Genomic DNA, 26,955 nt, shown 5'->3' with positions numbered 1-26,955 from the left:
CAACCCAGGTGGCCTTGCATAGAGTGGGAAGAACAGTCAATACACAGTCGTTATCAGGGAATTGTTCGGCACCAGCCTTGGACCCGCAGCTGGCGCCATGGTGTCCGCATGTTGATGTCGTTAATTTTCCTTTTCTGCGAGCAGCTCAGGAGAATTTCAAAGCTGTTCTTTTAACACTCCGACACTGGTCTCTCGATCTCCCGTTGGATAGCCGCGAGCCTCCCCATGATGGTATCAAACTTCCGTTCCGTGGTGGTGTCATTCTTTTGATTCTGAGACCCCACAGCTGCAGTGATCCGTTCTGCGATGTGATCCAACTTCCGCTCAATGTTATCATCCTGAGCAGGCCTCTCTTTGATGTATCCCAATATTCGCTCAATGCTGTTATGTTGAGTCTTCACGGCAGCTGTAAGCATCTCCAAGTTGTTGACCATGCTGCGTTCGTTCAGAGAAGTCGCGCCTCGTCCCATCGTTTCAATTCCAATCCCAGTGGGCAGCCTTGGGGCAGTTTCAAAATCAAATCAAATTCAAATTTTATTTGTCACATACACAGTCATACACAGTACGATATGCAGGGAAATGCTTATACAACTGCTCGTGACCTAAAGAAAAAGGAAAAGGCTATGAATAAGATGAAAAATTAAAAAGGGTAAATTTAACTAGGAAGGAATAAAATAAAATATATATATGAGTTTGTTGAAAATAAAATAACTGTACAACACAAATTAGAATGAAGGGCAAATTTAACTGGGAAAGAATAGGATAAAAATTTTTATTTATTTATTTAACCTTTATTTAACCAGGAATGTCCCATTGAGATTAAAAACCTCTTTTTCAAGGGAGTCCTGGCCAAGAGGCAGCAGATTTCCAAACAAATACATACAAACAAACAAGATTAAAAATTACACAAAACAATTACACATTATTGAGGCAGTCTGTAGGCCTTTGAGTTTAGTTTTAAAAACATTTAAAGACAACAATTCAGTCATTTTCCAGTCTTTCTGTAACAGGTTCCATGAAAAAGGCGCAGAGTGGACAAAGGCTTTCTTACCCAACTCTGTGCGGACAAGGGGAACAGACAGCAGCAGCTGATCATTTGAACGCAAGGAGTAAGAACCACTATTTGTCCTTGTGACCAAAGTACAAATATAAGGAGGCAACAATCCAAGAATAGCTTTGTAAATAAAAGTGTGCCAATGCCCCTGTCTTCTAATGGCCAAAGAAGGCCAATTTACTCTTAAGTACAAGTCACAATGATGGGTCAGATATCTACAATTGGTGATAAACCTCAAGGAAGCATGATACATCGTATCCAACATTAGAAGACATGAAGAAGAAGCGTTCATATACAGAATGTCACCATAATCTAACACAGATAAAAAGGTTGCAGTGACAAGACGTTTTTTTACTGCAAAAGAAAAGCACTGTTTATTACGGAAAAAAAAAACCCGAAGTGTAAGCCTCAGTTTCTTTACAAGTCTCTCTATATGTGGTTTAAAGGTAAAGGAGTCATCTATCCAGACACCAAGGTATTTATATTCATGAACTATCTCTATGACATTTCCTTCAAGGGTGGACACCACTGGAATAGGCTCTGGGACCTTCTTTGACTTAGAAAACAACATTAGCTTAGTCTTGTCAGCATTGAGAACTAATTTTAGCTGGATAAGTGAATGCTGGAAAGCAACAAAGGCTTTCTGTAAGGTTTCAATGGCCTGAGTAAGAGATGATCCATAACAGTAAATAACTGTATCGTCAGCATAAAAATGCAAATTTGTGTCTGAGACATTTTGACCCAAGTCATTGATATATAAAAGAAACAAAAGGGGACCCAAAACTGATCCCTGTGGCACCCCCTTGTGGACAGCAACAAATTTAGAACAAAGACCTTCAAGTTTAATGCACTGGGTTCTATTATTCAGATAATTTGAGAACCACGCTATTGCATGTTCTGACAATCCAAGGCTGAGCAGTCTGTTTTTTAGGACAGCATGATCAACAGTGTCAAAAGCTTTTGAGAGGTCAATAAAGAGTGACGCACAGTACAATTTCTTATCAAGTGCCATAATAATATCATTTATCACTTTCATAGTGGCAGTGTTAGTACTGTGTTTTTTCCTGAAGCCTGACTGAAATTTAGAGACAATATCATTAGAGTACAAAAACTCCTTCAACTGGTCACAAACTAGAGATTCCATGATTTTGGATAAAACACACAAATTTGATATTGGCCTATAATTAGTCAACACCGATGGATCACCTCCTTTCAATAAAGGCAAGACAAAAGCTGATTTCCAAACCGATGGAATTTCTTTGGTTTTAATTGACAAATTAAATAAAATTGAAAGTGGTTCTGCAAGATAATCCGCTGCCAGCTTCAAAAAATAAGGTTCCATCAAGTCTGGACCAGGAGGTTTTCTGTGATCCAAAGCCTTTAAAGCTTTATGCACTTCATAAACACTAAAAGGTACAAAGTTAAAACGGTCTCCAGAAAACATAGAGAATTCTGGGCAAGAATTTGTTAAAAAAGTTTCTGCAGAATCAAACAAGGAACCCACTGATAAAAAGTGTTCATTAAAGCAATTCAAAATTTCAGTTTTATCATTAATTGAGACTGAATCTTTTACAACAAATTTAGGAAAGGTTTGAGTCATTTTATTGACAGAAAGGGACTTGATTACTTTCCAAAATTTCTGTGGATCGTTGAGGTTCTCAGTGGTAACAGACAAAAAGTATTCGGATTTGGCCTTTTTAATAAGAGAAGTGCATTTATTTCTAAGCTGTTTGAAAGCAGACCAATCAGTGGTAGTATCTGTTTGCCTCGCCTTGTCCCATGCCCTATTACGCTTGTGTATGTTATCTGCGAGTGTCTGCGAAAACCAGGGATTTTCTCGACCTTTAATTCTAACTTTCCGTAAGGGGGCATGTTTATTAACAATTTCCATAAAGCTTTCCTTAAAATATGTCCAGGCTAACTCTACATCTGGTAATAGTCCGATTGTTTCCCAATTAACTACTGACAAATCATGATGAAAAGCCTGTTCATTGAATTGTTTAAGATTCCTTTTACACACTATGCGCGGCTTACATTTTGGGATTTTAGCATTTCTACAAACAGCAACAACACAGTGATCACTTAGGTCATTACAGAAGACACCAAGCGAAGGGAATTTATGAGGTACATTTGTTAAAACCAAATCAATTAATGTGGACTTTTCAGGGCATTTAAGATTTGGCCTGGTAGGAAGATAGACTAGCTGGGTAAGATTAATTGAATCGCAAAATTCTTTAAATTCACCAGAAGTTGCATTTAGCCAGTCCCAATTCAAATCTCCAGCCATTAGTAGTTCAGTGTAATTTAATTTAGCCAAAAGGTGCTTTAGTGAAGATAATGCCTCTTTTGAAGCAGATGGGGGCCTGTAACACCCAACAATGGTTATCGAAAGAGTATTAGCAATATCTACATTCAAAGCCAAAAACTCCATTTGTTTACATATTGATTGGGACAGAACAGTCGAGGCATTAAATCTTGATTTGACATAAATAGCTACACCGCCTCCTTTTTTTGGCCTATCAGTACGATATACATTGTACCCATATATATTAATGTCTTCATTAGTAATAGATTTAGTTAACCAAGTTTCAGAGATTATAACAACATCTGCATCTGTAGATTTAACCCAAATTTTGACCATGTCCATCTTCGGTAGTAGGCATTAAGATGAATATATTTAACACCAGACATTATTTTAAAATCAGAAGGAGTCTGGGAATATTGCAGTTCAGGGCCAGGATTTGGTTGCACATTTCCTGACAAAAATAAAAGCAAGACAATCAACAACCTCTGTTTCACCTTTGATTTGGGTTCAGAACTTTGATATGTTGAACCCGAGCTGAAGCCTCCATTAAATGGGGAAATGAAATAAGTATGCAAGACCAGAGTAGACTGAAGTTTAGGGAAGTCTCTGGGCAAAACAGGCATGAAACTAATGTCATGATCCAACTGAGCTGGTAACTGCTCTATTTTTTGCAACATTATAGAGCATGTGCCTTTTTCAAAATTCTCTTGCAGATAAAGATCATTTTCAGAGATTCCCCTGCTATGTGTCCATATGCAATTGCTTAACCGAGGGTCCAAAAAGGCCAAGAGGAATATAAGAATAGCAAATACTGCCATCATCCACAATTTTAGTACTTAACAAAAGTAAACAGTACAGACCTGTGGGTGAAGCAAACCAGTTAGCTCCAGGAAAATGGCACAGGGCCAGACCTAAGCAAGTTAACTCCAAAAGGATAGCGCTTGGCCAGGCCTGAGCCGGTTAACTCCTGGAGGACAGTGCAGGGCCAGATCTTGGCCAGTTTGCTCCTGTGGAAAGATGCTGGACCGGGCCTAAGCCAATTAGCTCCTGAAGGACGGTGCAGGGTCAGGCCTAAGCCAGATAACTCATGGGAGATGGTACAAGGCCGGACCTAAGCCAGTTAGCTCCACAAGGATAATGCGAGGCCAGTCCTAAGCCTGTTAGCTCCACAAGGATGGCACAGGGCCAGACCTTAGCCAGTTAGCTCCTGGAAGATGGTGTAGAGCCGGGTCTAGGCCAGTTAACTCCAGGAGGATGGTGCAGGGCCAGACCTTAGCCAGTTAGCTCCTGGAAGATGGTGTAGAGCCGGGTCTCGGCCAGTTAACTCCAGGAGAACGGTACAGGGCCAGGCTAGGCCTGTTAGCTCCAGGAAGATGCATCCATCAAATTCCAAGGCATCTACCAACCACGCATTTTCCAACAATCCATGCAATATTAACTGTCAGGTTAAGAGATACGTTAAAAAATAATTAAGAAATACGTTAAAAAATGCAAGAAAAAATATACGAAAAAATATGAAAAAATCTTTTAAGAACAACTAATTACAAACAACTAATTACAGACAGACACGTAACGAACAAAGAGCATGCTGCCATCTTGGATTGAAATGATTGTACAAGTGTGACTGATCCACTTTCTAATGTGTGTGTAGCCCACACTGTGTGTCCCTGTGTCACAGGTGAGTCTGTGTATCCAGGTTCTATGAGGAGAACAGGATATAGTGAATTAGTCCAGCAGCTTAAAGTCTGACTCCATCCTCCATTTAAATAACTCACCAACAACTGAATACCTTTGTGTAACTGACACTTCATTTTAATGTCCTTCTATTCTGGTTCATCTGGTTTCAGTTTCTATAAGCACACAGGTTTCATCAGTGACTCTGTGACCTCAGTAATCTTTGCTGGGCCTTAATGCTCTGAACAAAGCTGCACATCACAAGACTAAATAGAATCAGTCTTTCATTTCTCACTGCTGTTTGACTTCAGCTCTCAATGTCCCACCATAACCCATGGAAAGAATTAGTGTCCATCCAGGCTCCTGAACATGAAGCTGATGAAGGTGGAGTATTGTGAGGGCTGATGGAGATGATGATGAGGACTCCAGGAGCAGTGGGTGGATGGCAGCATCAGCATGAAGGATCAGTGTGAGAACACATCATCATCCACAAAGAAAACCAGTCTGAGTGTCTGACGCTCTTGTTAGAAAGACGCAGTCCCAGCAGTTAGCTTGTCTGCTAGTTAGCTGAGAGCTAACTCGTACATTGAATACCAAACTGTGTAAACCAGGGGTGTCAAACATATGGCCAGTGGGCCAAATCCAGCCCTTGAGATAATTTCATATGTCAAATATTGATGAATTTTCAGGCTTGCTGATAATCAATGTGAGCACGGCTGAGGTTTTATTCTGATGAGCAAACCATGTGGCCAAACACTCTAAGAGACAGACTGGGATCATACCATTATGTGAAAGAAGACCGAAATGTCCCATAGACAGCAAGTGCAATGGTAGAGACCAGGTACACAGAGAAACAGGGAGCTGTGCTTAAATGCAAACAAAGGGTTTCAAACTCGTCCAGGTCTTAAACCTCACGTGTTCTTCCTAACAGCAGTAAATGGACAAAAATAAGGCTTTTATGAAAACACTGAATAAAACTTGCTGCCTTTAAAAAGACTAAATGTACAGTTCAGTATTGAATACTACATAAAATAAACTATATATAAAGTGTGTCTGAATGGCAGAGATGCAGAAATATGTGCATGTAGCACAGAGCCACGGCTCAGTGTCTGAATGAGTCTCACAGACCTGAATGTGCTGTTGAAGCCATTTATAATTATAACGTAATTCTTTACTCGTTTGATCTGCTCCTTACCACAAGCCACCAGACGTAGAAGGTTTTGGACTTTTAACTATATTTTCTTACTGTTAAAAACCTCGTTATGGCCATTCATGCTATACAAAGTAATTAGATGTGTGGTATCTACAGAAATATCAGAATCTCAGCTAAAAGGTCACAAAACCATCTCAACAACCAAACAGCTAAAACAGCAGGTGAACAGACCCCACAAAAAAGATGTAAACACAAATCCCCCTGATCATCTGTTTTTTAAACATGAAGCGTAGTTTTGGACGTTCATTTACTGCTGGTTCAGTGAATTTTGGTTGGTCAGTGATGAAACCTGCAGTCTCAGAATCTGTGAGAAGTCTGCTTTCAGCACGCAACAGCATTGTTGTGTTGTGTGCTGTGGATTCACCTCTGCAAACTCATCACTGTTTTACCATCATGTTTCTACTCAGACAATAACAAAGGAAGCAGTTCCCAAGAACTACTTCCTGTTTTAGAAATTTTCAACATAAGAGTATGTTGCACTTCAGAAGACCTCTACTTATCCTCTTATTGGAGGGCTGCCTTATTATTAATCTGATAATTCTGTCAGTTGATGAAAGAAAACAATGCTTGATCTCACCTGAGAGTTTCCAGTGTACAGTGTGGACTCTTCAGTCCTTCAGACAGAAGCTTCACGCCTGAATCATTCAGGTCGTTGTTACTCAGGTCCAGCTTTATCAGATTAGAGGTCTGAGACCTGAGACCTAAGGCCAGAGCTTCACAGCTTCTCTCTGACAGGTCACAGTGACTCAGTCTGAAAAATAACAGATAAACAATTACAAAAAAAACAACCCACACACTCATGTTGGAGTGTAAGAAGATATATATTTTGCAATATTTAATCTTGTTTTTGTCAGGAAACTGAACACTGATGCAGAGCAACATGTGGAGAGAATCAGAGAAGTGAAGAGAGAACAGCAGTAAAACAACACTGAATTGTTCAGTGTGCTTTTGGTATCAACAAAATGTGTCAAATTTCTTTATTTTGTATTCATTTTGTTAGAATTGATAATTATCACTTAGATAACAACCACAGGCCAGATCTACATGGCACTTTGGTAACAGTTACACTCAGAAATATTTCAGAAATGTGGACAATTTCTGCTGCAATGTATTCAGTATTGAACAAAGTGAGTGCTGATGACTTTTCAGACGTCAGCAGTCATTACTTCTTCGGTTTAGTTTTTTTTTTTATATATATATTTTACTTGAGTTGTTCCCACCTGATCTGTGTTAACTAGAATAAACATTTAAAAACTAGAGCTATGATCACATATTTACTTACAGAGCTTTGTTGGAGGCTTTGACCTCTGGCAGCAGCCTCAGAAGACCCTTTTTAAAGGCTCATGTTCTAACTTAGATCATCGATTTCTACTTACATTTCTTTCTGGGAAAAATTGGGATTACTTTGAAAACAGGAACTATTTTCCCCCAAAATCAGCCTTGGATTAGTAAATCACTCAAACATCTCAGTCAGAAGAAGCTGTCTTGTTATGAGGGAGAGAAGAAAAAGATCGAGGCACAGAAACTCGTTCAAAGAGAGATAAAGCAGCTAAAATCAGGTCTAAAGTAAAGCAGAGCATAAGTTGAATAAAGGACACTCAAGGCTGGCTTGGAAAGGAATGAAGTCCATGGTGGGGATGCAGAGCAAGGACAAAAGATGAATGTGATGCTGAATCAGCAGAAGACTTGGACTCATTTAATTCCAGCTTTGATATCATTGATTTCAATGAAGAGCTTTGTGATTGTAGCAAAGGGCTGGTAGCTCTGAGAGTGACACTGATGAGGTGTCTGTGAAGGGTCGCAGTCATCTAAAGAGCTTAGAAAAAAAAAAGGCATCTGGGCTTCTTTAAGTTTCTTGAAGACATTTCACCTCTCATCCAAGAAGCTTCTTTATTTCTGGGGTCAAATGGTGGAGAGTCCCAGATTTAAGCCCAAGGGGGTCATGAACCCCCCTGTTGATCCTCTACCTAATCACACGAGCCAAGGTGTGATTAGGTAGCCTCTGTACAAACAGACTTCAGCCATATGAGTGTGAGTGAATCAGAGAACACACAGGAGACACTCTGATCTCTGAATGTGTGTAACTTAGTGAAAAAGAGGATTGTATTGAATATACTGTGACTGACAAAGAGTTTAAAGAGAAAGGTGTTTGGTTTAAAATGGATTATGCTGCCATGGCAACTACAGCTGAAATGGACAACTATATATGTGAAAACTGATGCTGCACTGGAGCCAGATTCAAGGAGGTCAAGTGTTTACCTGGATCTAGTAAGTGGCCCAGCCCCTCCTATATTTTTATGTATGTGGCCCTCAGTGAAAAAAGTTTAGACACCCCTGTGCTAATGAAACCTGAACTGACTGAAATGTGAAGTGAAGATTATTCAGATGTGAAAGAGAGAGACTGATAATAAAGTGGGGCTGAAGATCAGTGAATATGATGTAAACACCTGATTGGTTGACCAGATATCAGACTGACAGTTGTCCCTGTGGATTATAACTTTAAGAAGATGTGACATTCATCAAGGAATCCTGCTCTCCGGATTATTTCCATGAACACTGAGCTGGAACACATCTACAGTGCTGGAAGTGCCCATCTCACCACCAACCTCTCTGTGTACATTCCCTTTTTAACCCTTTGTGAGACAATAAAGATTCAAATGTGAGTATTATTCTAAGTTAGTGCAAACACCTCTAATAGGTTACTTTGGCCTTTCCAAGTCATATCTTTCGTTGGAGTCTGTGGTCCAGGCTTCTAAAACAATCCTAGTTTAACAAGCACTACAATCTAGAGGAGAGCTGCACTAACAGGTGTGACTGATAACATTTGACCTGCAAAGGACACTCATGTTTATGTGTATCAGGACAAGCAGGGAAGACATGGACATCAGCTCTGTCAGGCTGCCCGAGTCCCCTCACCCACATCAGCTCAGAACTCTGCATTAACTACTGAGAAGGACTCAGAGGGTCAAGAATCAGAAGTTCTACAAAGAGTAGAACAAGACTTCCTGTATAGAGGTGTCTGTGGGTCTACCGACCCACATCGTATCCATCTCAGCACAACTAAAACATGGTGACTGACCTCAGATTTTCAAATCGACATCGTGGATTCTCCAGAAGAACACACAGCTGCTTCACTCCTGGATCCCGCAGGTTGTTACTCAGGTCCAGCTCTCTCAGATGGGAGGGGTTGGACTTCAGCGCTGCTGCCAGATAATCACAGCTGATCTCTGACAAACCACAGCTCATCAATCTGTATAAAGAATGAAAGATGTAAGTTTATTAGACAAAGTGCTTGAAATCATTCAGTGTTTCATCATCTGTTCAGAGCTGAAGAAGGTTCAGAATGTAGAAGTTTAAAAAATGGAAACTCCAAACAGCTGAAGCCAACAGGAAGCAGCTTCAAACAAACACAACAAGAGAAAAAACTCTGAATGTTTCACATTAAAGTCGTACATTTATCATAAAAACAGGAAAAAGACTTGAAAAAGTCGTGTTTTTCCTTCCAGGAACCACATGGCTTCACTTTTAAAGGTGAAGTGTGAAAGAAACGGACATATTTGAAGTCCAACAACACCTTTCTCCAGTCACATTATTAACCCTAGAACACTATCGCTGGGTCATTTATACTCGAGCAAATACATTTACATGATTTCTCTCTCCTGCAGCTGTTTGTGTGTCGAGGAGCCTGTGCCTTCACCAGGGAAGTCTCAAATTTCCCAGGAATGGGTGGACCAAAGACCAGCTTTCCAGAGTCATTATTTTGTTTTAGGAGTTTTTTTTTTTCATTTTGTTAGACATGGCACAGTTGAAAGTAAAAGAAGACCACTCTAATTTGTCATGTGTTGTCATATTTTGATATATTTGATTACTTTTCATTGGTTATATCGGGTAAAAATCACCCAGCACTAGTGATCGTGTTACTATTTATAGCGATAGTGTTCTAGGGTTAAATCCGTCTTTTAGGGGGCGATCGTGGCTCAAGAGTTGGCAGTTCGTCTTGTAATGGGAAGGTTGCCAGTGTCCGGCAGCCTCGCCTCTGTCAGTGCGCCCCAGGGTGGCTGTGGCTACAATGTAGCTGCCATCACCAGTGTGTGAATGTGTGTGTGAATGGGTGCATGACTGGATGTAGTGTGAAGTGCTTTGGGGTCCTTATGGACTAAGTAAAGTGCTACACAAGTACAGGCCATTTACCATTTATGTCACATCTGACACAAGACAGATGCCAATTATCAGCGCCGGAAAAGACAAACGAGAAAGCAGGGCGGCGGAAACTGGAGACGGAGTGAGTTAATGGACAGAAACTGAGGTTTTGGACTTGATTAGCATATGGGGAGACAATTCTGAAGAAACTGATAGACTGCTGCAACAACACCTACCAGCTCTGTAGCCCCATTTTTACTTCCATAAACAAAGTGCGTTGTGTGTGACGTCTTCTTTTGCGCATGCGGGCCGCGAACCATTCACATTAGAGAGTGTTTGCTATCACATTTTATTTGTACTGTGTTAGGGTTCAAAAATGTTGAGGAGGAATCCATAAATAAGCACTGATCCGGGCGTGTGCAATTAGACGGCATTTTAATGAACACATGTGTGAGTCCGAACGCTGTGCAGATTTCAGCGTCGAACTGAACTTACAATAATTAGACAAAGGTTTTATAGGGTTGGCAGTCTTCCTGTTACCAGGCAGACTCAAACAAGGCATACGTCAACTCAAAACCACAATGACTTTTAACATAGTCTAAAACAGAACATCATCTTCGCCTCGACGCCAGGTGCTTCCTCTCAGCTGTCTTCGCTGTCGCTTATCTTCTGGGACATCTGGTGTACTTCCTGGAACAGACTACCACATACGCCTCGACTTTGCAGTTATAAACTCTTACCTAAATGAGTCTATCTGTGTGTGTGCGTGCACGTGCGGGGGCGCGTGCGTGCTGTGTACTGCGTACGTGTCGTGACCTTTCTTACTATATGTGTCTGTATGTGTGTGTATGTGTGTATGTCTGTCTGTGCGTGCACAGATGCTCTCTGCTTTCTGAACCTTAGTTGACCTCAACTTAGGCAACCAGGCTAAGGCCATCCTGTGTGTAATGATCTTAACTTCTATGTAAAATATATAAAACAACTGTTTCAATCTAACACAACTACTTAAGGCTTAAATCAAAGATAAATGCATAATAAACACCCTACTCTTTGGCTTGTACTCACTCTGCTTTCGGTTTCACTTCTGCAAAAGCATGCCCTGCAGACGTGTTTCCTGTCTCATTTTGGCACAGCGTGTATTTCCTGTCCCTGCAGTCAGTTTCTCACCCACTGAAGACTCCAGTAGAAGAATATAAAAACATTCAAAAACCTTTAAAATTATAGATTCAACTCAACAGTTTGAAGTGGTTATAACTGAACCTATAATAAAGACTATAACCATATATTTGAACATCTGAATGCATCTAAATGCAACATCACTATTAACATGAAATGGTAATGATGATTATAAAAATAGCAGCAAATGATAGCAGTAAAATATTTCTATTCTCAATAAGTGTGAACAACCAGACAAAAAAAAATGGATTTGATTAAAAAATCAGAATTGAGCATTAATACCTGCAGTGTGAACGTAGCCTTTGTCTCGCTGTATGAGAGTCGAGTTATTACTCAATATTTATGGAGGATGTTTTTAAATTAGGCTCAAATATGTGACAGACATTTAATCCCATTTCAGTTTGGCCTCATCCTGGGCCGGATTATCCAACACACACTTTCTTACATTTTAGCTCTTCAAGACAAACATAGTAAAACAAGCAGATATCGGTTTCCTGATAAAATGATGTGACAGGTAGAACAGAGTAAAGTGGTGGTGTTACAGCCTTTCTCCCTCTGCTGCCGAGGCTGTTAGTCTCTTCCAAACTCAGCTACAGGACTTCCAAATGAATGAAAGCAGCAGAAGTGGCTTTACAAATGAAAGAGGAAGAGGAGAAGAAGAGGAGAGGGAGGCCACCCTGACCATCACTCCAGCTGAAAACATCACACTTCCATTAAAGTTGGTGAGAAAATGTTGAGCAGGATGAGCTGCTGGCTAATCTGGAGGCTGTAGCAGCAGCTCACAGTCACAGTGGATTTCCACTCATGAAAAAGCTCTGGCTGCTTCATTTCTCATCTCATATCAGAGACTTTAAGGCTTCAGTGAAGCTGGACTGTGATGCTTCCTTTCCATATTCAGCCCAATGTGCTCTGTATTGTTTTATGTAGGTCATCTAATCAGGAATGAGCAGCTCATTTCAATATAAAAGGCTGGAACTGTAAAGAAAACAAACAGAGCTCATAAACTGAAACTGATTTCATTTTTTAAGCTGGAACATTTTAGTTGTTCCTTTTTACACTTATAATTATATTTACAATAAGTCTTAACATTCCTCTTTTCCTTGTCAGGCACCACCACAGTTCACTTCAATAAAACTTTACTTCAGATTTGTTTTCATGTTTTGATCCAGTGATGAGAGCCGTTTCCCCTTTGTCCAGTCCTTGTACTAAGCTAGGCTAAACATGTCCAGTGCCCGTCTCTGGCATGAAATCCTAAAAGGATTTCATGAATGTGTTATTGTTCATGTCACATCTGTATGAAACAAAGAGGAAGTGAGGTTTATCCTTCATGATCACAAACTGTTCCAGCATGTAAACCTGAGATCTGTGTGGAGCAGCTGACCTGTACGATGTGCTCAACACAAACATTATTTACCATCAGTTACTGTGTGACTGAACCACGTGGGTGTATGAAACATCGCTTTTAGTTTGAATAGCAACATTCAGTAACACTTTTATTTGTTACAGACTGAGCAGAGAGAAGTGGCTCACTGTGAATGCAGTGATGAGAAAAAGAAGCTCATTTCGGCTCTGTTTCATGACAATCCTGGTGGGCTCACCTCTGAACACTTAGTCTGAGGACTCAGTGAAGAGTTTTAGGACAGAGACAAAGTTTTGGCACTGCGATAACAGCTTTGATGTTCCAGTTACACTCGTTCTGATAACATCCTGAAAATAAACTCTCCTGTTAGCAGCTATCACAGCCACAACAAGCCAATGATACCATTTTATTTCAGTGTTAGACTTCAGTAGAGATGATTCAAATAGCTGTAGCTGTTGTAGCACCGACCGATGTAGCTGAATTCAAAAAGGATCAAATTAGTAATCCCCGGCCCGCCCACAGTACTGCAGTATTGTGGGCGGGGCCGGGGATTACTAATTTAGTGACTTGCCATGGAAAAACAGTTCAGACATCACAAAATGTTAGTTATTTAAATTAATACCAGTCTCTGCACTTAGTAGAATGACACCTTTCAGCATCTAATGATACTAAGAATATGTTTCCTGTATCAGTATTAGTGATGAAACAATGAGGAGACTGATGAAGGAACGATGAGGGGAAACTGCAACAGCAGCAACAGAAACCAGGAGACAAATCTGAGGTCTGGGTTCCTCTATGCTGCACACAGCCTCCTGCTGCTGGACTTTAGTAAACACATAATATCTCCAAACACACTTACTTCAGAAACTCATTTCAAGTTCACTTCAGCTTTAAATTACTCACAACATCGTCACACATGAGTAAACAAAGTAACTCACACAGCTACTGTTCAAGTTTAGTCATCTTTAATACAAATATACCTCATTATTATGAATCTCACCGCTACCTGCTCATTGAACTGAACTATAATTCTGTTTTACCATTAAAACAAAATATGTGACTGTAAAAAATCTTCATACAGTAATTAAGAATCTCCTAAGCAATCCAAAGATAAAGAAAAGTTCACCTGCCAATTCTATAAAGCTTGTTTATGCAATAATATCATTCAATGATCAGCAGTGGGGATGTTTGGATCCGGTACTTAGTGCAAACATACTGTTATACAACTCTTAAATAGACATAAAAATAAGAATTAAAAAGTGCTAAGAGGATAGATATATACATGAGTGCAGGTGGTGATCAGTGCCAAACATGGAATGATGCAGTGAACACAGTGTAGGGTCATGTGTTAGTGGTGGGAACAGTCATATGGTTATTGTTCATGAGTCCAACAGCAGAGGGGAAGAAACTGTTCTTGTGGCGAGAGGTTCTGGTGCGAATGGACCGGAGCCTCCTGCCTGAGGGGAGCAGGTCAAACAGACTGTGTCCAGGGTGAGAAGGGTCAGCTCTGATCCGAGCTGCACGCCCCAGTGACCTGGAGGTGTACAGGTCCTGCAGAGATGGGAGTTTGCAGCCAATCACCTTCTCAGCAGAGCGCACAACACGCTGCAGTCTCTGCTTGTCCCTGGTAGTGGCTCCAGCGTACCACACGGTGATGGAGGAGGTGAGGATGGACTCGATGATTGCGGTGTAGAATTGCATCATCGTCCGTGTTGGCAGGTTGAATTTCTTCAGCTGCCTCAGGAAGTACATCCTCTGCTGGGCTTTCTTAATGACGGAGGTGATGGTGGGCTCCCACTTCAGGTCCTGGGTGATGGTGGTACCCAGGAAGCGGAATGAGTCTACAGAGGTGATGAGGGTGTCAGTCAGGATGATGGGGGGGAGTGGGGCTGTGTGCTTCCTGAAGTCCACAATAATCTCCACTGTCTTCTGGGCATTCAGCACCAGGTTGTTGTGGCTGCACCAGGACACCAGACGTTCAACCTCCCTTCTGTAGGCAGACTCATCCCCGGCTGAGATGAGTCCAATAACGGTGGTGTCATCTGCAAACTTGATTAGCTTGACAGACTGGTGGTTGGAGGTGCAGCAGTTGGTGTACAGGGAGAAGAGCAGAGGACAAAGAACACAGCCCTGAGGGGAGCTGGTGCTGATGGTCCGGGAGTCCGAGACATTCTTTCCCAGCCTCACATGCTGCTTCCTGTCCGTCAGGAAGTCAGTGATCCACCGGCAGATGGGATCAGGCACATTCATCTGGGAAAGCTTGCCTTGGAGATGGTCTGGAAGGATGGTGTTGAAGGCAGAGCTGAAGTCCACAAACAGGATCCTGGCGTAGGTTCCTGGGGAGTCCAGATGCTGCAGGATGAAGTGTAGAGCCATGTTGATAGCGTCGTCTACAGACCTGTTGGCTCTGTATGCAAACTGCAGGCGGTCCAGGAGGGGGGCCGTGAGGGTCTTGAGGTAGGAGAGAACTAGGCGCTCAAATGACTTCATGACCACAGATGTCAGAGCCACAGGTCTGTAGTCATTTAGTCCAGTGATCCTTGGTTTCTTGGGGACAGGGATTATGGTAGAGGACTTGAAGCAGGCAGGCACGTGACATGCCTGCAGTGAGGAGTTGAAAATGCCAGAAAACACTGGGGCCAGCTCGTTTGCACAGTGTCTGAGGGTGGCAGGAGACACTCCGTCTGGGCCAGGAGCTTTTCGAGCATTCAGACTCTTAAACTGCTTCCTCACATCTGCTTCATGAATATGAAGAGTAGTGGTGGGAGAAGTTGGTGTGAAATCTTCCTTGGTGTTGGGTGTGGAGGGAGGTGTTGTAGATGAAGTGTATGATGGTGGTGATGGCTCTGTGAGGGGGGAGAGGTGGGGGATGAATGTCCAAAGTGTCTCTATTGTTGGGGCCGTTGGAGGTGTGAAGGCTGCTCGATGGCTCGTCAAAACGGCAGTAAAAGTCGTTAAGGGTGTTGGCCAACAGCAAGTCGTCAGTGGAGTGGGGGGTTTTAGGCTTGTAGTTGGTGATATTCCTAAAACTTTTCCACACAGAGGCCGAGTCATTCTCTGAGATCTGCTGCTGCATCTTCTCAGAGTGCTGATGTTTTGCAATGTCCACTTCTTTAGTGAACCTGTACTTGGCCTCTCTGTAGCAGTCCCTGTCTCCGCTTCTGAACGCCTTACTCTTTTCTAGCCACAGCTTTTTGAGTTTAGGAGTAAACCAGGGTTTGTCATTATTATAACTCACCCTGGTGCGTGATGGCACAATGCTGTCCTCACAGAAGTGGATATAGGAGGTGACAGTGTCCGTAAACTCGTCCAAGCTGTTAGAAGCAGCCTTCATTGTGTCCCAGTCTGTGGACTCCAAACACGTGCGAAGCTCCTCCACAGCCTCGTTGCTCCACACTTTTTTAGTCCTCACGACAGGCTTGGAGAGCTTCAGCCTCTGTCTGTACGCGGGGATCAGGTGGACCATGACGTGATCAGAAAGTCCGAGTGAAGCGCGGGGCACCGCGCGATAGGCCCCGCTGATCGTGCTGTAGCAGTGATCCAATGTCCTCTCCTCTCTGGTCGGGCATTTAATATACTGCTTGTATTTGGGAAGCTCTTGGCTCAGATTGGCTTTGTTAAAGTCCCCAAGAGCAATAATGAGAGAGTCCGGGAATGTCCGCTCCATGTGCAGTATCTGCTCCGCGAGGGCGCACTGAGCTGCCTGCACATCAATAGCTTCATTAAAACACAAATGTCTTTCTATATGAGCACTTACTCCTTTTAAGCTCCACCTAACATAATTTCTGACTCATGGTTGGAAATGTAATCAGATCCATTTGTACATTTAGAGCCTGACAATGAAATATAGCAGCACGGACATTCACAGCAGCAAAGGGTTCTTGCTGATCTGAGCTGGCTTGGCTCTGGCTTATTGAAGACTAAAGAAAGCGGAATCAGCTGTTCAAAACCCCACAAGGCTGCCTGCTGTGACTGAAACAATGGGACGGGTCGTGACATCTCAAAATGGGCTCATTGAATGCACCACGGATAAGATGTTGGAGAAGTTTGATGCTGCCGTGAGCACTCAGACTTTGCTCTTTGAGCGCAAAATTGATAACATCTGGGAGAAGCTCGTGGCTCTCCAACGGGAGATTGACAGACCAGTGACGGACTGTTAGATCAGCTGTGAAACTGACATGCAGTTGTTCGCACCAAAGAAAACCACCATCATTTCATGCGGCTAACATACTGGCGCCAGCTGTGGTCTCAAGGCTGGAGCTGAACATAACAAATCTCACCCTGATAACAGACGGTGTTTAGACTGTTCCTTCCCATCCGAACCAAGGCCACCTGGGTCGGCTGGAAGACTGTTTACTTCACCTGGCAGAGCGAAGGACACTATCTCAGCGTCTGACCGGCCAGCTACCTAGCCTGACCTGTCTCCCCAATGTGATGTTTGTGTATTGTATGTACGGTTGGCAAGGTCAGTATCCTAATTGCCCCTTGAAAATAAATACAGTGTTCTGAATCTGAAAAGATTACAGAAGACGACTCTGTTCAGTAAATATTACGCTCATGCTGTCAAGAAACACCAAAGGTAGGTAAAACTCTGGTTGTTGCAGTTCCAGTATGACATGCTTTGTGCTGCTCTGCTGCAGTTTGTGACACCTGGTGGATGAGCTGTGAAGGATGATGAAACAAACACTTCCCTCAATGTTTTTCTTCTAAACTGGATGTAATTTTGGCAGCTGAGAGTTTTTCACATTCTATCCCAGCTGCAAATAGGAACACAACAAATAAATAACTTTACCCACTTGGATCCTTATCATTCAAGATTGTGAAAAGATTCTCTACTCAGAGAATACTGGTGATTTTAGATGAGAGAGATGATTTGGAAGATGATGAAGGGGAAGAGTTTTCACAACTTGAGGCCTTTTGTCTCTGTATACTGTACTTTGGGGTTATCTTTGAGAAATACCACATCGCTTTTCATTGTTATGCTGATGACATTCAGATCTACTTCGAGTTAAATGATGACCTAGCTTTGTCCTTGAATTGTTTTCGAGAGTGCATGTGTGAGGTCAAGCAATGGCTCCTGGCAAATACTCTTATCCTTAATGATAAGAAAACTGAAATTGTGGTCTTTGGCAGTAACGTTCTTCGTGCCCAACTTCGTGATGCTTTTGGTTTTCTCACTAGTTCCTTTTCTGACACTGCTAGGAATCTGGGCGTGTTACTTGACAGCTCGTTTAAACTTGATAAACAAGTGTCTGCTGTTGTTAGATCCAGTTTTTACCAACTCCGCCTTATTTCTAAGGCCAGGCAGTATATCCCGCATAAAGACCTGGAAAAGCTCATCCATGCCTTTGTAACTTCGAGGCTGGATTACTGCAATTCACTCTATTTTGGTCTCCACTCTGCTCTCCTTCATAGATTACAGACAGTCCAAAATGCTCCAGCACGCATTCTAACCAAAACTAGGAAGTTTGCCCACATCACTCCCGTCCTAGCTGATTTGCACTGGCTGCCTGTGAAATACCGCATCCAATTTAAAATTCTGCTGTTTACTTTTAAAATCACTAATAACACAGCACCGAGCTATCTTAAGGAACTCCTAAACTCATATGTTCCTGCTAGGGCTTTAAGATCATCTTCACAGTTACTGTTGGTGCAGCCTAGATCTCGGCTGAAGTCTAGAGGTGACCGGGCGTTTGCCCTGGCTGCACCAGATTTGTGGAACAACCTTCCGATTGGCATCCGGGCGTCTGATTCTATTCAATCTTTTAAATCACGGCTTAAAACGTATTTGTTTAATCTTGCTTTTTCTACCGGTTAATGCTGGCCTTGTTTGCATAGATTTATTTATTAATTTTCCTATTTGCTTTTATTTGCGCTGTGTATGTCATATTGCCATTGTGTATTGGTGGCATTTTCCTGTGAACATAATTTTACATTTTTACATTTTTATGACCCTGATTATACTTGTGTTATTTCCTTGCTCTTTGTTAAGCACTTTGGCATACCGTTGGTTTTTAAATGTGCTCTATAAATAAAGATTGTTGTTGTTGTTGTTGTTGCATACTGTTGATCTAAAGTGGAATTACCCTGTGGAACAATAATTTTTTTCTTTTTAGAGCATTTCGAAATCGTTCCAAGAGTAAGTCAAATGTGGTAAATTTGAAAGTGCTATTAATTTGAAAGGCAAAATCAGACTGACTCGAAATTGATATGGTACAACTGTGGGGTCAGATACTGTTGATCTACAGGGTGGGCCATTTATATGGATACACCGTGATAACATGGGAATGGTTGGTGATATTAAAGTCCTGTTTGTGGCACATTAGTATATGTGAGGGGGCAAACTCCTCAAGATGGGTGGTGACCATGGTGGACATTTAGCAGTCGGCCATCTTGGATACAACTTTTGTTTTTCCAATAGGAAGAGGGCCATGTGACACATCAAACTTATTGGTAATGTCTGCAGAAGACACATGTTTCTTTTTATTACAGTTCCCAAACATTTTTAGAAGATAAACAAGGAATTGTTTGCATTGTGCGTGTTGCTAAGTTTATTTTTTCTTGGCATCTTCTTGTGACCTTTGTCATTTTGTGTGATTGCTCTTGCTGAGCCTACATACTAGGAGAGAGGGTGAGACTAGTTTTCTCTAAAGCAGGGGTCTCAAACTCAAATGAGCCGCCGGCCACTTCTGGCACCGTCATCTCATTGGAGGCCACTTTAGTGTCCAAGTAGTACAAACACGAAAACCCCCACTAATATTTCCTAAAATGTAGTGTTTTGTTTGTTTTATTAAAAATATTGTGTAACAAGACAAAACTGCAAACAAGAACGTATTTTTTTTCTCACTCTTACTATCTGAAGCCGTTCATTGAACTACCAAATAAACAGTTCTTTCTGGCCAGACACGTGGCAGCACTTTTGCTATAATTTTGTTTGTATTTAACAAAATAAAAATGCAGGCATAAGTGTACACATTAGTTTTTGACTGCAAGTTAAAAACTGTTTTCTTTCCAAATAAATCTGTCACTGAGCTAACACAGCCAATCCCTCAACATGTTTGCGAGGGATTACGAAACACTCATTTTATTTCTATTAGATCTAAAAATGTTGTGTAATACTACAACCTGAAACAACAAACAGATTGCGTTGGCCTGTACAGGAGATAAAGAAAACAAATGTAACAACAGCTGTGAAATGGAATAGTCACCAAAGTAAACTGGACCTGGACTTGTTGCAGGGATCTGAAGTTACCAAACATTTTGTGAGTGTATGCACTCACACTTAGGACCATATAATAATAAATATGTGCGTGATGAAAGTTGGGCAGCACGCTAACGTCCTTACTCCACTCTGTATGCTCGTATATGGGTCTGACCCTTTCACTCCTCTGATTTTTTCCTCGTCCTTTTTTTTGCCTTTTCGTCACATCTGTCTTTGTACGGACCTGCCGAGTTCTCCGTCGTTTTGTACAGAACTGTTTTTGGGGCAAATAAAATGCAAGTAGGGATTAAAACCGCAGAATTAATGATTACCGGTGCTGGAAATGCTAGTGTTTGATGCAGTGTCTTGATGTTGTTGCCACGGGTACCCACAAAGCAATGCGCGAAAGTCACGTGGTCTGTCAATCTCTATAGATAAGGTTTTTTGTTTGTTTAAATCACCTCATTGAGTTGTTTCAGTAACGGTTTTCAGTTGAGGTAATAAACCTTTTGTTTTTCTTTTTTATCTGACCCTCCTGTCTCTGGGCTCATTCATGTTACCTTCCCTGTCGCCTAGCAGAGCCGGGGCGTACCATGTTTCTCAGGTTAGGGTTAATCCATTCATTCTACAACTGCACGTAAATTATACTTCGTACACAGACCCACAGTCTCTGATTGCTCTGAAATCTCACTGACAGCCAACAAGTAAAAAGGAAAGTCCAGACTGACAGTCTCTGTGGGGTTAGGCCGTGAACTGCTCACGCTGCGTTCAAGTGCATCACAAACTATTGGAATTGGATCCAACTTTGTGAAGCAGATTTCTTATCAGCCGCTGTTTTGAACATTTCTCATTTCCTCATGAACTGTATTAAACGCTGTAAATGAACTGAGAACTATTTCTACATTTGAAACTATTCATTTTCCCATTCACTTCTGTACTGGGTCTAGGGACCCTGGGCTCATGTATTTTAGTTTATATTTATATTTTCTGTGTGATGTTTTATGTTTCTCCGTGTGAGCTTCCGGATGTTTTGGTTCGCTGAGGAGACTGCAAACCCGGAAGTGTTTCTGCACTAGAGACAGCCACACCTGCCGCTCGTCCTCCTCTGCCAGCTGCAGCAGATTACGCTCGTCTAATAGACTCTCTCTACCCGATTGTGGTAGTCTGCTTTCCAGCCCGACCAGCTGATGGAACCACAGCCTGACAAGCCGGCCACGGCATCGTCAAAGAAGCGATGCTCGTGCCGCCGGTGCTCTTCACCACAGCTGGATTCCCGGACTTCACAACAGCCAGCTGTGGTGAGTCATAAGGACAACTTTTTCATTTTCCACTCCATCTGTTTGTTTACTTAGGGCAGGGGTCGGCAACCTGCGGCTCCGGAGCCGCATGCGGCTCTTTAGTCCTTATAGTGCGGCTCCGCGTGGTTTGGGAAAATAAATTAGAAGTATTTCGCTGAAGTGTATTTTATTTTAGTTCTTTTAAACTCGTAGTTCTAAATTGGAAGATTATTGTGATATTGAAATATAAATATAAAATTATATTCTATTATTTTTTCCTCGCTCAATATAAGCGTCACACTCGCGGAAGCCGGTATTCCCGCCGAAACGCCGTGCATTTATCGAGACTTTCAACCCCAGGTAGGCCAATTATGGATCTTCGGATCCACATTATGTCAGCAGCTCAACCGTGAACTATGTTAAAGACAAACACTGCTCACGCCTCACAGACGACAGATGACAGCTACAGTCCTGCGTAAACTGACTTCGTACAGCCCCGATTAGCAGACGCTGTGCGCAGAGGTTCAGGAGCAGAAGTCCCATTGTAAACACATCACGGCAGACCCGACGATGTTTGCATGAACGCGCTTTTCAGCATCTCTTTATTGAGCACTTTTCACACACGGTTGCTGTACGCATACAGCCGGCTGTAGCTTCGCAGCTCACAGCCCGACACACACCACCAACAACAACACAGCAGCACAGATAGCACAGACTTTAAGGCGGCGAGGCATGATTGCGGGTGCCGCTCAGGTGCGTCCGCCTCCCCTGCAGTGGCGCTGCAAACCACGCCCCGCCGCACGCATTAACCAGGTAAAATACATATTTAGGCAGAATTTTGCAAATATCTATTTTTCATTTTTCAGCAGCATAGAGCTTTTTTACCAATTATTTTTTAAAAGTCAGGTCAAGGCTCCAACAGCCCAAAGGCGATATAAGGGTGGCGGCTGACAACAGTTTTTGTTTGCTACATGGATCATTTTAGTTCAGCTGGGTGTCTTTGCTTTTGTTATATTTCTTTAAGAGTTCAAAATGTGTTGATTACATAAATAAAATTTAATTTTCTCTGTAGCACTTCATGGATTTCATAAGCAGCACACCTTAGTTGCTCTACAGAGCAAAAGAATCTACAGATTCTTTTAAAAAGCAGTTAAAAACTTTTCTGTTCAAACAAGCCTCTTGTTGATCTACATATTTTATATTCTTTACATTATTTACATTTGATCTTTTACATTGTGGATAATGTCTATTGATTGTATTGTTTATTTTAATATTTGTGTACAGCGCTTTGTGACTGTCTGTGAAAAGCGCTTAATAAATAAACTTTACTTACTTTAGTTGTCCGCACAAAGCACAAAAAACAATATATACAGTGTTATCTTCATTTTAGATGTCAAAAAGTATTTGCGGCTCCCAGTGTTTTCTTTTGCGTGGAAACCAGGTCCAAGTGGCTCTTTGGGTGTAAAAGGTTGCAGACCCCTGACTTAGGGACTGTGAGACCACCAAGCCTGTAACTCAGGCAGCTGCCCAGTCTATAACTAAGTGGTCTTCAGTTCAATCATCTACCTCACCTACCGACAGCAGCCTCCACTCCACAACCCACCCCAGCTCTGAATGCTGCTGGGAGTAAAATGAATTCCATTAGTGTGTTAAAGAAAAGGGTAGAAAAGATTGAGGAGATAGAGAGTGTTGCTAAAGATTGTATCTCGCTGCCTTTACCCAAACTGACTGCCTGCACTGCACAGCCGCAGCCGCAGCATCCCGGGCCGGCCGTGCGCCCTGTGCAGCTGCAATTAGTACCGCCTCTGCCTGAGGCCTCCACACCACCCTCAGCCTCACTGTCTGCTGCTGCCACCTTACTGACTGCTTCTCTCTCTGCTCAACCAATTGCTGTCGCTGTGCAACCATTCACTCCACCATCAGGCACCTGCAGCTCGGTTAGCCGCTCAGGCACCTGCTCAACTTCCTCAACAAATATCACTACAGTCAGTAGCTCTGTCTCTAGTACCGTCACCTGATCTATCGCTAACATGGCCAGCTGCCCAGCCTTTAGCCGTGGCTCAGCCAGTTGCCCTGCTAGTTACTCAGCCTACAGCCCAGCCCCCTCGATCCTCTGCTGGATGTTCAGAGGAGCTCAGTCTGCTAAGTGAGGACTGTTTACCTGGGCTGGAACAGACTGACTGCACCGCACAGCCCCAGCCGCAGCATCACGAGCCGGCTGTGAGCCCTGTGCTGTCTCAACCAGCTTCACCTTTGCCAGAGGTCTCGATACCTGCTGGAGCCCGCAGCGCCAGCCGTCGCAGCCCGTGACAGTATAAATAAATGTTAGACTGGGCTCCATGGAAACACTGGGGCTGGTCAGCTTCTGATACCATCAACAGCTTTGACATTCATGTCTTTCTTTTCTCTCTCTGTTTCCACACAAGCTCAAAGTCTCTGCAGCCTGTTTTTATCTGCTATCATCAGATCTTCATCATCCTCATTCACATCCCTCACATACTCTACAGCCTCATCAGCACTGACTTCATCTTCACTGACTGATGGAGCACAACATGAACCTGTGGAGGCTGAAACACTGTCCTGTCACACATCTCCCCGTCACCACTCCACTTCTGTCAGCCTTTAAATGAACCCTGCTCAAGTCTGTCACTTCTGTTTGGAGCCAAAAGGAAAAACTGTTGTTCAGTCGTTTGGAAAGACACAACATTTCTGAAAGCACTCAAACGTCTTCACATTTGTCTTCAGACACATCCTGAACATTTAGGAACTAAAGAAAGTTTTAAACATCAAAGATCTGAAAAATATAGAAACGCAACAACAGCTGCAGTCAGTGAACTCACCTCAGAGTCTCCAGTCCACAGTTTGGACTCTCCAGTCCAGCACACAGAAGCTTCACTGCTGAATCCTGCAGCTTGTTGTTACTCATGTCCAGCTCTGTCAGATGGGAGGGGTTGGACTTCAGAGCTGAGGCCACAACTTCACAGTGAGACTCTGAGAGTCGACACTGAGTCAGTCTGTGATTATAGAAAATATAAAATGTGTTATTATAAAAGCAGAAAATCTGCATTATAAACACAGACTGAATGTATATGAAGACAAAACAGAGTGAGGTCATAATCTGATGAATCTGCTCTTCACATCTGTGCTTCAGCTCCTCTCACTGTGTTTGACACAACGATTGAGTCTCTCTCAGACCTGCAGACTTTTAATGAGAATCTTTGTTTGGCTTTAATCTGCAGATGAAGGAGGAAGATGGTGTCACATTTAGGCTTCCATAATGTCCACAGTCTGTCACTGAGATCTGATCCAGAGTCAGAGTGAAGACACACATTTGGACTGTTTCCTGTTTTGACTCCAGAACATTTTGAATGAGTTCAGCTCAGTGAAGAGTTCCAGCTGGAAAGATGATCTCTGTTTGCTACCTGCTGTCAGGTACGACTGTTCACGTCCACACGCAGGAAAAACCTGCTGACTGTTACCAAACGGAGCAGAAATCTCATCACTGGACAATAATGATGAATGAACTCAGAGCTGCTGATATCAGATCTGATTTCAGGGGAACTAAACACAGAAATGATTGGCTCATTTTAGCTTTCTGAGCCATTATCTGCTGGTGTGTCGCTAGTTGGCAGAAAATGATTTGTATTCCTGTTCTGGGCTTCAGTGTTTATGAGTCCAGATCCAGGTGACAGCAAGTCAAAATGATGTCACCTGTCTGTGTCCAGCAGCAGCCTGTATTCACTTTGAATACTGTTCTAACCTGACATGGGTCAGTTTGTCTTTGATTGGTTTGTAAATGTCACTGTTTCCATTGGACCTGAGTGACGGTAAAAAGACAGAGAGGGAGAGAAAGGAGAGAGAGGATGGAGACAGCAAAGAGAGAGCAAACACAAACAGGTGAGAGTGGACAGGTGACCAAGGTCAGCAACCAATCAGAGAGCTTCTGTCTGACCCACAGTCACTGATGATGACTGCACATAACCAAGCAGTGTGTTACTCTGATATCAAATATGGATCCTGCTCTTATAATAATGATCATCAGATGATATTATTGTGTTATTTTGTAGCTGAATACGATGTTTGTGTGATTATCAGTGAAAGAAGCAGTGAGGAGGATGGAGAGAGAGAGAGGACAGAGGGTGAAGTTAGAAACACTAAAAGGATTTTTCATGGATTTCATGGATGATTTGAGTGATTTCCAGCAGGACACTTAAACATGTCAGTGGACGTCCTAAAGAACATATTCACTGATATGAAACGTGTCATTGAACAGGATTAATATCAGTGGAAACATGGTGGAAACAGCTGTGACTGCATGGATGTGACACACTTCAAATCTGTTCTCCACTCTTGGATTTGGGATCCATGGAGCTGCTGCTGAGTCTGTACAATAAAGGATGGTGTGGAAGGTTGCAGCGTACGGACACAAACACTTTGTGCTTACAATCTGATTTTATTTTCAAAGTTAAACTACTAACCTACACTGATCAATGATGTTAATGATCACATCTGGACTCACCGAGCCTTTCTGCAGTTCCTCACAGCTGGAATCAGTCTCTGTCGTCCCTGCTCTGATGTGTTGTACTTCTGCAGGTCCAACTCATCCAGAACCTCCTCTGACATCTGCAGCATGAAGGCCAGAGCTGAGCACTGGATCTCAGAGAGTTTCTTCTCTGATCTGTTCTCTGACTTCAGGAACTCTTGGATCTCCTGAAATAATGAGAGGTGGTTCATCTCCATCAGACAGTGGAAGATGTTGATGCTTCTGTCAGGAGAGATTTCATCACTGTTCATCTCCTTCAGGTTGTTGATGACTCTCTGGATGGTTTCTGGCCGGATCTCCATCTGACCCAGCAGACCTCCTAAGAGTCTCTGGTTGGACTCCAGACAGAGGCCATGAAGGAAGCGAACAAACAGGTCCAGGTGGCCATTTTTACTCTGGAGGGATTTCTCCATGGCTTTAGTCAATAAGACAGCCATATAAGGTCCATATAAGACATCCATCCTATAAGACCTGAAAGATCTGTTTTTGTATTCTTCTCGGATATTCCCTAGAAAACCTTCTACCACTTTTGCCTTCCTGCTGGTGAAACAGTGGAACATGTAGATTGCAGCCAGAAACTCCTGAATGCTCAGATGAACAAAGCAGTAGACTGGTTTCTGGAAGATCACACACTCTCTTTTGAAGATCTCTGTACAAACTCCTGAGTACACCGAGGCCTCTGTCACATCCAGACCACACTGCTCCAGGTCTTCTTGGTAGAACATGATGTTTCCTTTCTCCAGATGTTCAAACGCCAGCCTCCCCAGCTTCAGAAGAACTTCCCTGTCAGCCTTCGTCAGCTCCTGTGGACTCGTCTCATGTCCCTCATGGTACTTGTTCTTCTTCCTCTTTGTCTGAACCAGCAGGAAGTGTGAGTACATGTCAGTCAGGGTCTTGGGCAGCTCTCCTCTCTGCTCTGTAGTCAACATGTGCTCCAGAACTGTAGCAGTGATCCAGCAGAAGACTGGGATACTACACATGATGTGGAGGCTCCTGGATGTCTTCATGTGGG

General features: G+C 42.6%; 1 long non-coding RNA gene across 1 annotated transcript; it reads right to left on the bottom strand.

Annotated features, from left to right (window-relative positions):
* On the bottom strand, window positions 1-26,637 carry LOC102082723 (NLR family CARD domain-containing protein 3). The gene is made up of 3 exons (XR_003218433.1): window positions 25,920-26,637; window positions 6,824-6,997; window positions 1-498 (listed from the first exon to the last, which is right to left on the bottom strand). It is a non-coding gene; the product is annotated as an NLR family CARD domain-containing protein 3 (long non-coding RNA).
* Between the last annotated feature and the right edge of the window lie 318 nt (window positions 26,638-26,955).

This window comes from Oreochromis niloticus, unplaced genomic scaffold (assembly GCF_001858045.2).
Source record: "Oreochromis niloticus isolate F11D_XX unplaced genomic scaffold, O_niloticus_UMD_NMBU tig00007971_pilon, whole genome shotgun sequence".
NCBI lineage: Eukaryota > Metazoa > Chordata > Actinopteri > Cichliformes > Cichlidae > Oreochromis > Oreochromis niloticus.
Note: the sequence above shows the minus strand (reverse complement) of the source record. Positions and strands in the feature narration are given on the sequence as shown.